Source organism: Varroa jacobsoni, unplaced genomic scaffold (genome assembly GCF_002532875.2).
Source record: "Varroa jacobsoni isolate VJ856 unplaced genomic scaffold, vjacob_1.0 scaffold_585, whole genome shotgun sequence".
NCBI classification, from domain to species: domain Eukaryota; kingdom Metazoa; phylum Arthropoda; class Arachnida; order Mesostigmata; family Varroidae; genus Varroa; species Varroa jacobsoni.
Window position 1 is genome coordinate 251,690 of NW_019213487.1, and position 13,780 is coordinate 265,469.

The 13,780-nt window shown below is 42.1% G+C and overlaps 1 protein-coding gene across 1 annotated transcript in view; it reads left to right on the top strand.

Annotated features, from left to right (window-relative positions):
• The window catches only part of LOC111261683 (uncharacterized), a 55,237-nt gene that overhangs the window by 5,568 nt on the left and 35,889 nt on the right, over positions 1 to 13,780 (top strand). The gene's annotated exons all lie outside the window — the stretch shown is intronic.

The window sequence follows — 13,780 nt, forward strand, 5'->3', positions numbered from 1 at the left end:
TATACTTAAATAGGCTACAGTGCATCAACACAATAATTTGCATGAACTTCGTATATTATTATTCGTATATTTTTAACTATACTAAAATTAAAAAATGAAACTACACCCGAAAGCTGTTTAACATACAAGTTGAGAGTAAGGGTTATTACGTTTCTAAGTCAACGTGAATTAGGCTGAAGGCTAAGCAAATTTAACCCTATGGACCTTGTCTAAGGTCCATCTTGTTTCAAAAAAAGGCAATATATCTACTGAAAATGATATAGGTAATACTTTTTTTTTCTATGTTTCTAATTGTTTTCGTATGTTGGAAGCTCTAAACATCAAATTAAAAAGCAAATTAATTCTCTTGTGGGTTCAACGCGTTTTTTCAGACACTACCTAACTCCCATTAGAGATTCTACTAAAATACGAAATTTAACTAGCTCTTGTTACCGCCAAGTCTCCTGACTTCATCGTTATCATAGTCGAATACATTACAAGCAATTTCGCTCGACTGTTGAGGTCCATTTGTAGAAAACTTGCCGCTCTGCACCGCAAAACCGCCCAACGCTCGTAAGTTGCGCGAGACCTATTGTACCGTCAAAGAGTCGAGGCAATCACCTGTGATTTAATTGACTGTCCCTCTTGATGCCGCTGTGACCCTTGGCAGTGTCCGCTGGGGCGTTTCAAAATGGTCACTGCCGCCGTTCGGCCTATAGGCTCGAACAGTTAAATCTATTCGAAACCCTAACCGATACTAATCCACCCGAGTACACACTAGGATTGTCTGCCTGCCAAAACGCTGGGGAAATTCGTTAATGCTTTCTGTGACTGACTGACTGACTGACTGAACAACCAACCGTTTTGGCAGCCCCCGAACAATGAATTCTCAGCGGTTCACCGAATCGAATTCCTTTTTTGCGACCTTATTGTGTTGTGTACCACCACCCCGTGTACATGGTACTAAACTTTTTCAGTGCGACACAAATGCTAGTTTCTGGACATGGATTATTAGTAGCAGACCCACAGCTGCTGCTGTTGTCCGCTACATACTTCACGTTATCCGTGGAATAACATCCCCATTTTTCGTGCGCGATCCGAGAGCCTTGCTTTATATTGACAATTTAACCGCCGCATGCTACACGTGTGACTTCCCGTTGCCACTTACTCAGCTCTAACTGTACGACTATAATAAATATATAGATAAACGTCCCCTGTGTTTATCTGTGTGAAACAGTGGAGTAACTTCGGTGGGGCTGTACTTAAGGCCACCGCCACCTTCGATAAAACATGATATCGCGTTGATCTTCTAACTGCTCGGGTGACAGCAGCAAAAACGGTAGTGAAAGCTGTCTACAGACCATACAAACTATAAGAACTGTAGTATACTAAGCAAATCATAGGGTTTTTCGAAGCAACCGATAGTTCATAACTAGTTAACCAATAGCCCGCTAAGAAATCAAGCGTTGAACTCGGCTGTGTTAGTTTATACCGCTGAGCATTTGATTTTGGTTAGTTTCGACAAATATCAGGCAATGAAAAAATGCCGTCCACGTCTACAACGGCGCTAGTAGCGCTGCAGCGGGCCCGGACGTTGTCATATCCTAGAAAAATTCGAATTGGAGTTGATCGAATCGAAGTATCAAGTACACGGACGCGTTACCACGTGCTGGGGTAACACCGACCGTTCGACTAATGGATAACGTCGCTTTGATGTCGTCTATTGGACGTTGGCAGATTCTTCGTTATTGGATTCTCATCTGTGTGTTGGTCACCAATTGCGTATGTCTCGCTTGTCGTTTATTTCACTCCGGTTCATGCTTATACGTTCCATACTCTGCGCGACGCATCGTCACTTGTCAATAGAAATTATATCATGATAGAGATGAAAATCAGGCAACGAAAAAGGAGCGCTAAATAGAGCTAAAAGTAGAAGGGGATATTAGGGAGCGCTTATCCAGGTTGCTCGTCCACTGCTTCTTCCTGGGCTGAAATGCGTTGTCCACGCTTGTGACAATGCTGATGATCGATATCACATTTTGGGAAAAACATCGGTTCTTGTAGCAGCCCCTATTGCTTGTCGATAGTAGCCTATGTCGTTGAAATAATTGTCTCTGTTCGTGATCTTATATGTGCATGTTTTTTTTTTCTGTATTAGCCGACAAATTCATAGGATACATGCATCCGCTCACTACAAGAGGATTCTGCTCTGTTAACGTATAGAGGCCAGCCGACAATTAACAATTTCAGATTAGCGGCGTATGCTATGGTAGCTGTTCTCGATGACAAACATTTGTTGAAGCGGAATACTTATTTTCAATTTGTATGTATTGTAGAAGAGAGTTGAGCGTGGCACTATTTGTTCATGGGTCACACGTTTGAGCCTGAATTATGCTATGGAGTAGGCCGATCAGGCTCTCAGTGTTTAAGCCGTGGCCTCACTTTTGGCTGTGGCTACCAATATCGTTGCTTTATAATTAAGTAGCCGTGATGACGCTTTCCATTTCAGCAGGGAGATTTATTCGAATCTTCCTTTCTGGACAGCGAATCTGTTGCACAGCGTCGTCTTCGGTTACTTTTTTTTAGAACAATAAGGACAAAAAGGAATAGAGGGTGAAACAGGGGAAGGGACAGAGGATAATAGTAGCAATACTCAAGCCCAAATTCGGGTTTGCGCAAACCCGCCCACGCGATCACATACAAGGCGCTACTATCAAACCTTCTGCTTTTAAGACCTGCATGGATGGAAATGCACGAATGCCATAAATGAGACTGTATAGTGCGTTATTATTTATATTAAACTAAATACAATAATAATTCTTCTGAAAAAAACTTGACGGTTATGACGATTGTCGTAAGCTGTTAAGGACTGTAACAATTATTAAACGGCCGAATAATACCGAGCAGAGTGATTGATCGATAACTGGAGAGAACCTACGAGCAAATGCAACTTAGCTTTTTCTTTTATGTTAGAATAAGTTTACCTCTCTTTATCAGACTTCACTGTTTCATAAGTACATCATCTTTACCAGTATTTTGATGATTAAAAGAGCAATCGAGGCGTTAGAGGCTTGGGCAACATTAACTATAGTATAACGTTGTACCACATCAAGAACTTCTGGCTATATGCTTTGCTTATAGCCCCCTTATAGGATAACAACTACACATTGATATTCTGATGAGGGGCATCGTGAGCCAAGGTGAATCTGTCGAGCGATGCAGATCGATAACTTCTCCAAAGTTGAAAGTTCGTTTCTAGCTTATTATACCGAAAGCGAATGCTTCTCCGTGGAACTTCGGAGAATATGGAAATGTAAGGGCCCTATTGTATGTATTAATAATACGAATGCTGCACGATACAACTTCTGTTCACCTATATTTCAAAAGCGCTCTATGCAATTAATTTTGAGGTAGTAACTGTCACTTCTGATTTTTTTACACTTTTTATTTAAATGCGAACGTGTCTAGGAAACGTGAAAGAAATAAAAAAAAACAAGGGAAAAAGCTATCTCCTCTTGTGTGATATATGGCATGAAATAAATACTGGCCTGAAGCTTCATATATTCGATATTAATCACGTGCTGGCTTTCAAATCGTTTTCATTGAAACTGATGACAATTATAGTACAGGTACAAGATGATATATCTATCTAAAAACCTAAATGTTATGGATATTACTTGAATACATTAATCACAGTCACTTGAAGCTATTTGATTATAAAAGTTGTATTGCCGTAAGTACAGAACATATTAGAATTTATCTTACTTAATTTTTATATGTCTATATATGAACAATTTGGAATTAAGTTCCCCAACGGTTAAACGTAGCTCGTTTCTGGTACTACGATTTGGAAAAGTGACCTTTCTTTTAAACATTACCACGTGCAGCTTTTTCGTGTACGCAATTGTACAGCATTTCCAGGAAAGGATTGGCTGTGTCAAAGGATTTCGTTTACTTATGAAAATTCCCTGCTTCAACGTTTACCTACCTTACCTATTCGCCTAGCCTGGTTCGTTTAGCCCTCTCGTTCTAAGACACCTAAACGTGTCCGCTTAACTCTGCTGCATCGTGCAACTGCTGTGTTTGTGTCACGACGCATAAATCTCTGTGCTTCGTACTCTTCATCTGCTCACCTTGTGCTCCGTCCCAGAACGAAAGCGACGCATCACTGCTCCCGCCTGCGTTTACTCTGCACAGTCATCAGTCGCGTTCAACTTTCGGCAAAATTCGCTACCAACAGTATCGCTCAGCATGATGAAAACGACGAGATCCAAGTCGACAGCGTCGCCGCGAGAGGTAAGGCAGCCGTCTGTGTTACAGCTGTGCGGACGAACCAGTAATGATGGCTTCGTTAGCGACAGCATAACTAAGTGGGAAGGGGTTTGGTCCCGACGGGTGCATTTGAACCAAGTCGCCGACAAACAGGCGGTCAGGCAAGCCGGCGACTTCACTACGACGAGACGGGGCCCCCTGAGTTGCCCACTAATAGCAACAGTTGTAGTTGTAACATCGGTCGCACAGCAAAACGTAACACGGTAAAGCGGCGACTCGTACTACCACAGCAGACGCTGTGGACCGAGAGGTAAATCGTCTTTGGGACTATTAGGCGCGTTATCAAAGTTCTCCGCTTCATTCTCTACTAAAGCGAGCTACTCCTGGTCATGACTTCAAACTCTCAACGGCGAACTCGACAGGCTTGTTGTCGTGCTGATTGCCGTCCAGCAGAAGCAGTAGATTCAGCGCTGGCGGAGCGTGACACCGTCAAGCGTGCAAATCACACTGCTAGAATAATAGTCGATTTGTATAATTTTATAGTTTGGTGATTCTCACTCTGCTGGATTGCGACACCCACACAAGATAGGAGTTGATTCGTTCTTGGGGCGCTCGCGGCTCAAAGAAGCTCTAGGCTGCTGAGCTTCGGTACGAGTAACGACTAATTTTTCGAGGATCTTGCCATGTATCCGGATAGCGGCGAAGCGTCGACAAAATAATGAATTTCTACGTAGAGCTCCTTATTACCGATGTAAGTTTATTGTCGTTTTACATCCATACGAAGAGAGCTTTGTGCTGGTAGAGATCAACTATCCCACATCAAATCGGCAATCAAGGTACCCCCTCTCACAGTCTTGCTAGATTTGTCCTTTAGAACTTAGAAGCCAAGATAAACAACCGGGAGAATAGACAATCATCCAACCGTATCTCTCAACAAACTGCTTGGCAACCCCATGTCCGGTGCCAATGTATATTTGTGTGTCTTTTTTTTATTTTTGTAAATGGCCAGGATCTAGATAGCTATGCCACCATCGACCGGTTGCCAACTGGAGGGGTATGTTGACGGTCAGAAGATGTTACTTGACTGGGAAATCGCGAAAGCCGCAATATGGTGGTTTATCTCGATTATTACATGCTTAAAAATCAAGCTAAAGAATTAGGGTTTTTACTGTGTCACGCAGAAACTCCGCCGAGCTTAGGTGTCTCCAATGGATCATTCAGTGAGTAACATACATCCGTACAATTTCCTTATTAAGCAGCTGTGGATTGATAAATGCGCATGGCTTCGTGCATGGCATTTAACGAAGTGCGCGCTCGTCAGTCGAATTACATAAGCATACGTGTGTTTTTCTAGGTAAAAAAAATTGAAAAAATTTTTGGTTTTCACGCGAAAAATAATGATGCTGGTATGGTCGATTAGAGCCTAGCGATTGATAGATTTTGTGATAACGCTGTAACAGTTACAAATTGTACCCTACTTGATCCAGTTTGTTCTGTAGTTTTCTAGTGTACTTTTCCTCATGGTAGTATCTGCCCATTTCTGCTTTTTTTACTAATGTTGACCCCTGGGCTAACTGACGCACCTGACGTTTGTGTGGGGCTAGCAGGTTGCCTCACTATGTATGTTGAATAGCTAATCTTACGAATGTGTCGAAATTAGGACACAGCAAATTTCTACTGCTGCAATGAGGCGAAACCGGTGTCATAATCAACCTGAGTGTATGAACTCTATTAGGCCGTTTATGTGATCACTATTGTTATTCTATTGGCTATTAAGGTGAGTAAGGCCTTCATGTGAACGAGAAAGCTTATGTCAGCAGCCACTAGCCAAGGCTTACAACTACGTCTCATTGTCTTCAGGAAAAAGATAAGCGTTGCTTTTGCTCTCTTAGATCAGCGTTTTAGACAAACCGATTCCACCGACCAGTGTGATAAGTCTCTTGTACGGCAGGGGCATATCAGAGGGTTATTACATATAGTTCACTTTTTAAAGGGCAAACTCATACTAAACTTGAAATCTCACCATTATAATTTTACTACGATGTTCAGATAAACCTTATTATCGTTACAGCTACTTTTTGTGATTTTTTTCTGAAAAGAAAAAAGTACTGAAAATATTACTCGTCTGACAGTCGTCGTGTTTGGCTTGTAAACTGTGGTCTATTTCTGACTAAACTTCATTTGTCTGAAACCAATAATTACTTTAGAAGCTCATCATTTATGTCAGTAATAAAGTACGCCACAAGTACGGGAATTCTTGGTAACTTTGAATTTCCCCTTTAGTATTTATCTTATCGTGGAAACGATTCATACGGAGGGCCAAGCAAAACGATAAATAAAATGAGGACTTGTTAGTCACTAATACTTCAGGAAGCAATTAAACGCCGGAGCTCCTTACACTTCGCTCCAGTGGGCGAGGTAATCATACATTATTTAAACGTGATTTGAAAAGGGTATGGGGAGAAGTGACATATGAGGAGGTCGGTTGTTATCGCCGTCGTTGTTCTCAGGAAGACAAACGCAGAAACACTGACAGGAGCTGACGCATACATGGTGACAAAAAGTAGACAAAATTACTCAACGTTGTGCCAAGAAAGTGAAGATACTACATAATATTTTTCGTGTTTCTTCGTATGGTACTGCCCGTGTCATGTTGGTTGCTTTTTATTGACGCTATGTTTATTTGCAAGATCTCCTACCGCGTTTTTCCGCGCCGCTTCTGTTATCTCTGCCATGTGTCAGGCTGTGCGCGGTTTGCCGTTCGGCCTCCGAGTAGTCCTCGGTCCACGACCGCGACAAGAGGATTTATCTTACATTGACCGAGATGTAGCGAACGTCGTTATGATAACTATAAAGACGATGTTCCTCACGATGATGATAATGAACGTAGTGAGAATCGAGCTGACGGTTCTTCTTTTTAAGTTACTTGATTCTGGCGTCGCGGTATTTTAGTTGACTGAGTCAAATTTGGAAAGCAGCTTTCGACGATGATTATACAATAGAATATTACTATATGAATAAGGTCGTAGGAACGGACAGCAACAGCTGACCATGCTGTGATAATAATAGTGTACAGCCTTTGCGGAGTAACCCGACGAACGATTTGGGAGCCACCAATGAGTGTAGTACCCACTAGGGGAAAATGAAGCATTAAGCAGTATTAGAAATCATAGCAGTAATCACACCGTGGCATTATCCAGTAATAACGCTTAATTGCAGAATCAGACGTAAAACTAGAAACATTTATTTATTAGTACCGTTGCAGTACTACGAATGAAAGGCAAAGCATAGTGCAATTGTTGCACAGCTTCGAAGACAAGTAATCGGGTGATTTATCGGATCGAATCCTGCAAAGTTCTGCAGAAACTTCCTTCGCGACAGAACGTAGATAGTGTTGAAATTCGAACGAAGAAAAAGGTTCCCGTGATAGTGTAACGTGTCTATTTACGAACCTTAGGAGCACATGTGAGGTGTGCGTGAGGTACTGGAGAGTAAGTCCAACATTCTCGTTATGGGGGGAGCGCAGGTGGCCGAGTCTCACCTAACGGTAGTGTTAACTGTAAAACTTGAAAGTACTATTCAGTGGAACGGTGGCTGCCGTCGAACGTGTTAATAACGTTTAGAGAAAGTTCCCAACGTAAAACTTAAGCCCTTGATCTATCTAGCGATATGGTCGTGATAGAACAAGCAGAGTTCTACTCACGGCATTTCATTGATAAAGCGGCAGTGATTGACGATGCGGCAGAATCGACAACAAGTACATACAAAAGCACGCATTTCTTATCCCTTCACGGAAACTAATAAGGAAACTTACTCAGAAATCGTGTGCGAATCAACAGAACCAGTTGGAAACCATATAGGGTGTCAGGCGTGAAATCCGAAGACGCCCATCGCTATTTATGGATATCCAGATGTCACTCGGTTCCGTCTTGGTACCTCACAAGACTATCGGCTTACTATCTCAACATCAACAAATTTTCTATTGGAGACATATTTACGTCATTTGAATTAAACATCATAGATATATATAGTCTACGGTATGCAAAGCAAACAGCTGGTTGACACCGTAAGGTATTACCATTAACTTGTCGATAGTGTTCTTCATACAATATGATGAAATCGGTTTCAGTATATTGTAACAGAGCAGGATAGCTGATAGCACGTACGATCATTTTTTTTTTCTATTTAACACTATTGTTGCATTGACAATAGATTGAACATCTCATAATGTCAGCTCGAGTTAGCATGAATCGTCTAGGATGATCAACATTAAGCTATACGTGGTTTCGTGTTGCACATAAAGCCCATTTACATTATGAGACCCAGCGAACCCTCTCGATAACGATGAAAATATTGTGTCTATCGCACTAGCTTCGAAATGATATTCTGATCGGGTTTAAAATGCCAATAAATAAAAGCGAACAAATAGCTGGCCTTTTAATGGCTTGGCCTGACTTTGGGTCCCTCACTCGTTACCTGATTGCAAATTGTTATGGAATTATTTGTCTATTGAACGCTATGTTGTTCCAGCGGTCAAAAGCCGTCGGTAACTTGAAGTTCTTTTGCCATTTAGCCATCCAATTAAACTGCAGCGACGTTGCATCTCGTTACGTGTAGCAGTAGTTATTCTTCTCAGCATATATTGATATTATAGGTCAGCTGCAAGCTATTACAGCCCCTGACATGTAGCTTTTTTTTTATAATTTTCGCGATGTTTTTTGTCTGAGCATATTCATGATCAGGTTCCGTTCTGATGATTGTGTACACAACTGCCGATCACTAATAGCTGTGGCTGTAAGATAAAAATCTTTATAATTTTACTAGGACATTTATGCTTGGTCCTGCTGCTTACCGTTATACTTGCTCTAACTGATAGCTATGATGTTGCATTTCATCTTTATTTTCAATTGTTTAACGGGCTGTTTAATTTAGTCTACTTGCGTTCAATCCGAAATAGTATAATACCTAATTAACATAAAATCCTGCATGAAATGCTTACCACTACCATCTGGTACCATTATATGTATTTGAATAAGAAAACAGACCAGGCATTGACGGGAAAACATGATCTTTCTTTATGAGTATGATCAACGTTGTTCATCAAAATGGCCTTCGAGCTGATGAAACCGGCGTCTCTTTTGAATGCCTGATCGTCTAGCTTATTCTGCTAGTTCTAGTGCGTGGAACACTTGTTAAAGTATATTTTCTCTTCTGAAAATGTATATTTCTTCCTCTTCTAGAGTTGCAAATCTAATATCACGCTTTTTGTCAGGCGTACTCTATGTACTCGTGTACCGCATCCGATGATCAGGTACTCGACTCTAGTTTGGACCGTGTATTGGCTAAGTGACTAATAAGAGGTACTATGTGGGAAACAACAAGGAAATGAAAAAAACGCAAAAAACACCGAGGACGGTAGCGCTAAGAACAGATATGGCAACAGTCATGGAGTGATTCATGACGACCATAAGCACGGAGGTTGCGAGCAAAGCAGCGGATGTGTCCGTGATGACGCGCCAACAGGTGCGAGTCGCGGTCGATGCGGCCGTAACCATTAAAGAGTTCCCTCGATCAGACGGGCAACGACCCGATGAATGGCCAGGAAGATTTAAACCACCAAAAGCAACTTGTTACGAGCATACACACGAGTGATTCTCTCGGGCAAGTCGACCGACTCTGCCCTATTATAGCACTGAAGCTACCGATCTACAACAAACACACACGACCAATGAAATGCTAAGCTCAGGTCTAAGTTCTGCCACGAAACCTCCGTGGACCCGGTGAAACCGGCCGCAGCCTTGGCTCTGCTCATTGACTAAAATCAGCAAATAGCCGCAGACAGACCGATAAGTACGTTTTCTCTTAAAGACAACTAATTCTCTGGCTTATTCAGGCATATGGGTTATAGAAGTATCAATACGGTCGCTCCGCTAAGCGCACGGTCTTGAGCGAGCTAAGGTTCTTTCTAGTTGGACAGCGGGGTAGACAACTTGAAAATTGTTGCATAGGGCGAGAGCTGCGAGCGCTAAGCACCATCTTCATAATCATTACTTCACTCCCTTTCAGCGCACCTCAGATCCATCTGGCGTCAGCGTCTGCTGTACGGCTAGGTCTTGAGATCTTTTGAGTGGCTTCTATGTAAAACCCCACAAAATGTTAACGCGACGACATCTGGCTATCGCTGCTTCTGTTGTTGTTCCTTCTTGATTTGAGTGTACAGAGAAAATTGTATCAAATGAGTCTGCGAAGATGCAAAAGTTTTACCTGTCAGTTAAATCGCTTCCATCCAATATCTGCCTGCAATAACTGGTCGCAGTAACAACAAACATTACGCTAATTTGGATTGCTTTTTCCATTCGTCTGCCTAGAAAGCACCGTGCTCGGCAATCGTAGCCATCTTAGAAGTAACTGGCCATAAAATACTACACTGGATCAGAAAATTATAACATATTATAGCAGTATAAAGTATTTGACGCATGATGGGGCTGTCAGGGGGTCAGCGAATCGAATAGGAGATCGTGAAATTTTCTTTATTCCATCCTAACTAAGCTAATAAAGGCATTTTTTAAGGTTAGATTTCGCATGCTGGTTTCTTAATACTGTTCACATATAATTATCTGTGACATTTTTTTCCTCCTTATTTGTTTGTCTGTTTCTTTCCGTGTGTACACTTTGATTTTATCTTTCTAATAACCTTACCATAGCAACTCTAGCTGAAGCGCGCATTTTCGTCAGTCGTGGTTCCGAGAACGCTCGCAGAAAACTGACTCGCGACTACAGGATTTCATGAAGACGGATACTCAGTTGGAAAAATGGCGTGTGTTATGTATGTAAAACATAACCATGAAACACTTGGGCTAGAATGGTGGCGTCAATGACAATAGAAAGCTCGCAGCATTTTGATTCTATGCGAAAACAGAATACGCTTCGCACAAAACGATAATAGATCATGGAAGACCAGTGTGCCCACAGGCCAGTGATTGTTTCCGCACGTACCCCACATGCACAGATAGGACTCTCTGTTTTTTTTTCCATGCTTAAAAACCAAACAAGCTACGCGCAGAGCGAATTTTCGTCTCTGCTGCGGTCATCATTGCATAAGATACTGTCTCAGTTCGGAACGAAAAACGGGACAAATAGCGACAAACGCAAGCACGCAAGGTGGAACAGAAAGAAGTTGAGTCAACGGCAATGCTGCGCGAACTTGTTATTGTATCATCACAACGTTAACACAATACCATCAATACGATTGCGTTCCAGCCCCGGATAGGAAGTACACATCGGAAAAAAGAATCGTATGAAAGGCTGACGGTTATATCACATTCAAAGAGTCAATTTTTTCTTTGTTTAAGATCTAAAATGATTCAGCGCCGCACCACTGGTGGCCAACACTCATATAATGCCTACTTGAACCTCGGCGAGGGTTTCGTACTCAACATGCTTACAGCGCCCCAGGACGGATAAAATAGCGATAAGAAACGGCGGAGGCGACCTACTGCCACCTACTGCTTGTCCTTACGAAACGAATAACTCCATCGACACTGACGGCACAAGCTGTAGAGGCACCCAAACAGGTAGCGTTTTTGTTCCTCACGAGCCCTCTTTTGTTTCTTAGATATAGTGATGAACTTGCGCTGGATATGCCTTTGTTGCTATTGCATAATTTCTCAATCGTCTTATTTGTAATTTGTTGTTTACATCACTATTTATCTGCGTAAACGACGTAACGATCCAACTCTTCTGTCATGCCCCCTCCCTTGACACGTCAACGCTTCACACTCATACGCCCTAACTCGACTAAGAGACGTCACCGTATCTGCAATTCGCCCCGCGGTTATTGCTGGCGGTAAATCCAGCCGCGTATTCGTTCCAGCCGCTATGCCTATAGTTCGGCTTTGCCAGCTCCTTTTTGAGGTGTCCTATAAGACGTTATTATAACGTTCATCAACTAGCCTCTAGCCGACCTATCCACACCAACGAAGTCAGTCCTGATGATCCGTCGGTCAAGTACGCAGACTCACTTTCGAACTGTACACACGTACACGATCACGTGTATGTAGTAGTCAACAGCTCGGACAAATAGCGTGCTGGGTCCTACATAATATTATATTTAATAATAATAACTACCGTCGCTCATGCTTGCATTTATCATAAGGTGTCAGTACAGAGGATATAACGAACAGGCATGTGTGTACAATCTGCAAGTAGGGTAATAAGTCAGTTGGATAATAGAGGCGCTAATATGATTCTACAGGAAAATGAAGGCCAGATGTAAAAAGCAAGTATGGCAGTACCAGGTGATGAACAAATTTATTAGGGGGATTCGAGCGCGCCCGATCGGAGGTTCAGCCAGTTCAGCTTTTGCGTGCCTCATTTTTATGTCAATTAACTGCTCGTTGGCGATAATAAGATCTGGTATAGTGTCTGATGCTCAGGAGGTAAACCTAACTTTAATTCGCGAAAAAAATGCGCCAAACAGAAGTTTTAAGTGGACATCAGGAACTTTTCTATCTACTTAAACTAAGTGAATTTCACGCCGATTGCAGACGATGAACCTTTACGGCATCATGTAGAGTGGAAAGTTGCAGCTTGCGGCAACTTGGCCCGTGTCGCCGTTCAGCTAATGTGTAAAATCAATAAAGAAACAAGTAACCGAGATTTATTTAAACGTTAGAAGAAGTTATCACGAATCAGCACAACTTCAACAAGCTGCAATGCAATTTGATCTGATGTGCTCTCGACTGGCTCTCAATTTTGTGGTTCAGAGAGCACGCCGAAGGGCCCTAAATACCATGAAAGTATTCTAAGTGAATCTTCTGATGATCTGTTTCCACCATAATCAGCATAGGGCCTTCTCTATTAGAATTAGTATGATATCCATGTTTTGGTTAAATCGTTTGTGGTCGTAACTGAAGCCAGCACCTAACCTCATCATAATCGTCTTCATTCCTTTGACACAGCTCCGCTGTATTGTGTGCGTATAATTCGATTTCTATCTATTCAGTCATTTCTGGCGGCATCCTTACACTCAGCTGATTCACTAGCATTTGCTTGTTCGATTTATTGCTATGCCCTGTCCATCGTTGGGTTTCTGATCTTTTTTTGAGCCGCGATTGTTCGCTGACACAATTTAGCCGATTCTATAAGATCGAATAAGTACGCTGTGCGTTTCGTCCGCTGTATTCCATTGCGTTTGTTCGTGTTGCTCATTCGCATCTGTTTTATTGAAGTTTAGAATCTTCAGTGCCACTTCGAACAGCACCCTCCAAGCAGTTTACGTTTGTTGTAGGCTTTGATTCAATAGGCGAGCATGATAAGGAAGACGATGATGCTGATGAGTGTAGTGACGATAAATGGGCAATTTTTCTTCTTTCATCGAAGGGAACGGCTAGAGGAACAGCTTTACGCGAGCTGTTTTTCTGTGCCCATTTCCACCAAGTGATCATGAGACATCCTCGACCCATAATACTATCCTCCGCCTTTATTTAGCTTAGTCCTTGAACTTGCCCTCCCCTATATCCGATTGTGG